Source organism: Gossypium arboreum, chromosome 5, assembly GCF_025698485.1.
Source record: "Gossypium arboreum isolate Shixiya-1 chromosome 5, ASM2569848v2, whole genome shotgun sequence".
Lineage (NCBI taxonomy): Eukaryota > Viridiplantae > Streptophyta > Magnoliopsida > Malvales > Malvaceae > Gossypium > Gossypium arboreum.
The window spans coordinates 3,505,111-3,509,418 of record NC_069074.1 but is presented as its reverse complement, the minus strand read 5'-3'; the positions used below and the strand labels follow the sequence as shown (position 1 = coordinate 3,509,418).

Genomic DNA, 4,308 nt, shown 5'->3' with positions numbered 1-4,308 from the left:
AAATTTTAAACTCCATGTGATGGCTTAATAGCTAATGTGTTCACTATTTCAGGTGTGGCTTAGGTTTGAATCGCGCTAATTGTGTTTATTATTTGAGTTTTGCATTGTTATCGTAATTTATTAAAATAAAAAATAGAACTATTTCATATACATAAGTGTCTTAACTATAGTCTATTAAATAAAATAATCTTAATTAAAATATTATTTTAATAAAAATATTTAATTTTCTCAAAAAAAAACTATTAATTGTATTTTATTAAATTAAAATAATCTTCAATGAATAAATTATATATATAAATATATTAATCATATTTTATTAAATGAAATAACATTTGTAAAATTTATCAAAGATACAGTCTAAATCTCACAAATTAATAATATTATTAACATATTGGACAACCACCTCTTTATACATCCAAATTTTGGTGGACAATTTGTGTGGTTAATTATATAGAGAGTTGGCTGTAATATGTATTCATATGCAGTCAATTGACATTATTATTATAATAACAACCAGAAAGATGATTAATATAAAAGGGAATAAGCTTTTTCAGTTTTTTATTGAATGAAAACAAAAGCGAAGCCAGAAAATTTTTTAAGAGGTATCGGATGAAATTTTAATTTTTTTATAGTTTATATTTTTATAATTTATGAAGAATTAAATTGAACTTTTATAATTTTAGGAGGATTAAAATGTAATTTTACCTTTATTAATTTAAAATTTTTAAAAATTTAAAGGTCTAAAATGTAATTTTACATTTTAGAGGGGCCGGAGCCCATGCCAGTCCCCTGGCTTCGCTCCTAAATGAAAGGAATCTCAGTGTTTGGTGAACTGAAAAACAAAATAATGATTGATTGCCCACCTCCAAATGAATTTAGATTTGGAAGTTAATTAGTTGAAGTTTATGTTAGAAAAATAAATAGTAATTTTGAAGTATATGTTGAAATGATACGTAGTATGTCGCATGTCAATTTATTATCGCATTCGTTAATTATATCAATATTTGTTAATTGATAATAATGATTTTTATTAATAAAAAATTAATTAATTTTTTAAAATCTTTAAACTCATTTGCCTACATTGTATTTTGTCAAGGAAAGGTTGACTGCGGCGATATAAAGATTAAACCCACTTTTATGTGTTTGGTTGATTTTTATTTTACTCATGTAATAAAGCATTATTATGAATTCTAGAACTTTTAAACTGTAAAAAGAAATTTTTCTAAAATATTTTATTTATTAATGAATGATTGGGGAGGGTAAATCAGTATTTATGGGATTAAAAATTAATAGAAAAAGAAGAGCAGAAGAAACTTACCACTTAATTTCGCTTATAACTAAAATGATTTGTTTTAGTAAAATAAAAGAAGGGGGGTTACAAATACAACTCAACTTTTACAGACGCCGTATCAGTAATCGAAGGGCGTAATAAGTTATCATATGATTCATCATCCTCAATATTCACACTTTTCTACCAAGTGTGGACCCCACAGAATTATTGAGAACCTAACCTGGACACGGACTATGAATATTTACTGTAATTATTTTCTTAATCATCCATTATTGGCATTGTGTTGATTTATAATCAAAATAAGAATGGATCTTTGTGGTTAAAGTTTTTCTCATCACATTTAACCTAAATTTAAAAAATAAATAAATTTATATATTGGCATTATATTTTGACTTCTTTTTCTAAAGTTCGTATGGGGTAATCATGAGACAGGCAAGAACCAAGAAGTAAGTTGGAAGGAACAAACGAGGAGGAAACTATATTATTATTTCATAAGTTGACGTTGGCGCTCTCCACGTGTAACTATCCAATTGTTTCACTAACCCAGCTCTTCATAAATACATGCCACGTAGGTTTCATTCACTGGATTTAAATCGGAACCGTCTGATGAACTAAAGGATAAAATGGGAATTCTTTGGTTACATAAACTTGTATAAAATGGAACCTTAATGAATTAAACCCAGAGAAAAAAAAAAAAAGGGAGAAGCCAAAGCATCTATTTGCTCAGACCTCCGAGCAAAGCTTTTGCGTTCAAACCCCCCCAAAAAAAAAATCTACTAAAAAGGGCAAAATATCCCTGCGGGGAATGCAGAGAGATGAGGAGGACATCGTTGACAAGGCCTGAGCTGTTTGGACACGGTAAGCAGTCCATCGGCGACAGGAATTGCCACCATAAACACGTTGAAGACGGGTGATTCATTCGTTTCCTGTACACTCCTACAAAGAAAAAGAAAAAAATCTCTGTTCTTAATGTTCTACTACTTTATGTTATCTCTTGCGTTGTATATAATAGAATTCTGATAAAAAACAAAAAAAAAAAGATTTAAAGCTTTTCTTGTAGTGTGTATTTCTCGAGATTGTAACGAAAAATGGCAGAGAAAACTAGAAGTGAAAACTCGGCTTTGCTACATGGAAAATACGAGCTTGGTCGTATGTTGGGCCATGGAACTTTCGCTAAAGTCTACCATGCTCGGAATCTTCAGACAAGGAAAAGTGTTGCCATGAAAGTTGTTGGCAAGGAGAAAGTGATTAGAGTTGGGATGATGGAGCAGATCAAGCGAGAGATTTCCGTCATGAAGATGGTGAAACACCCCAATATTGTTGAGTTGCATGAAGTCATGGCGAGTAAGTCCAAGATTTACTTTGCCATGGAACTTGTTCGAGGCAGTGAACTCTTCTCGAAAATCGCCAAGGGTCGGCTCAAGGAAGACTTGGCAAGAGTCTATTTCCAACAGTTGGTTTCCGTTATCGATTTCTGTCATAGCCGTGGGGTTTACCACCGTGATTTGAAGCCGGAGAATTTGCTCTTGGATGAAGATGGCTGCTTGAAGGTTACAGATTTTGGTCTCAGCACTTTCTCTGAGCACTTGAAACAAGACGGGTTATTGCACACCACATGTGGAACGCCGGCTTCTGTGGCTCCTGAAGTTATTGGGAAAAAAGGATACAACGGAGCTAAAGCAGATCTTTGGTCTTGTGGGGTAATCCTTTACGTGCTTCTCGCTGGGTTCTTACCATTGCAAAATGATAATATGGTAGCCATGTACAGGAAGATTTACAGAGGAGATTTCAAGTGCCCACATTGGTTTTCCCCTGAAGCTCGTAGATTAATTACTAAGCTTTTAGATCCCAACCCAAATACCCGAATCACCACTTCAAAGGTGATGGACTCGTCTTGGTTCAAGAAATCAATACCCAAGACTATTAGAACCAAGGAGGACCTAGAATTTGAAGCCTTCAATGGCGAGAAATCATCCAAGCCTGAGACTCTGAATGCTTTCCATATCATTTCCTTATCCGATGGCTTCGATTTGTCACCGTTGTTTGAGGAGAAGAAGAGAGAAGAGAAAGAGGAGCTAAGATTCGCTACAACAAGGCCAGCGAGCAGTGTAATATCGAGACTGGAAGAGGTGGCCAAGTCGATGAATTTCAGCGTCAAGAAGAACGAGTCAAGTGTATGACTGCAGGGTCAAGAATGTGGACGGAAAGGGAAATTAGCCATCGCTGCTGACATTTTCGCATTGACACCGTCGTTTCTGGTGGTGGAAGTTAAAAAAGACCATTGTGATACCCTTGAATACAACAAGTTTTGCAGTAAAGAGCTCCGACCGGCGCTTAAGGACATCGTCTGGACGTCGCCCGCCGATAACTCAACTGTCGCTTGACTTTTATTATGTTCTAGTCCATTGTTTCATAATGTTGTTATTATTGTTTAGATAGAAAACCAGAACCAGAGGATGTTCTGGGTTTGGTCGTTCGTGATTATGTCTAAGATGGAAGCATACGAGCATCATTCGATTAACTTTATTGATGATGATCCATTTTTACGCCAATATTTTCATGTTTGTGTTGTTTTTCTGCAAGTGGACGGCTTCAGTTTATGATTTAACTCGTCTGCAACCTTTTTTCTTGGTCTTCCCGTCTTTTCAATTAAAGTTATATGTCCTCCATCAACAATTTCTTACCATATTACCATTCTTTTAAGCACTAATTCTTGTTTTTTCCCAAGATTTAGCATGATTTTCCATTTAAGCACTCATTAAGCAAGCAGACCTTGTCCATTATTTGAAGCTAATCAAATCAATATGACAATTGACTGCTGGAGTTAATAAGGGGTTTAACATATATTTAGATGCGAATTTCATTGTAGTGGACAATTATTGTCCCGCTACCGAGCCAGTTGCCCGTATTGGTTTCACTGCATCTCTATAATAGTCTGGTTTATCTTTGGATTCAGTGTCCAATTTGTAATGGTCTGGATTTCCGTATCTATTACAGGTAATAAAATATGGGTCCCC

At 34.4% G+C, this 4,308-nt stretch overlaps 1 pseudogene; it reads left to right on the top strand.

Moving 5' to 3' along the window:
- Positions 1 to 2,379: 2,379 nt before the first annotated feature.
- Positions 2,380 to 3,894, top strand: LOC108472740 (CBL-interacting serine/threonine-protein kinase 6-like; annotated as a pseudogene).
- The last annotated feature ends 414 nt before the right edge of the window (positions 3,895 to 4,308 follow it).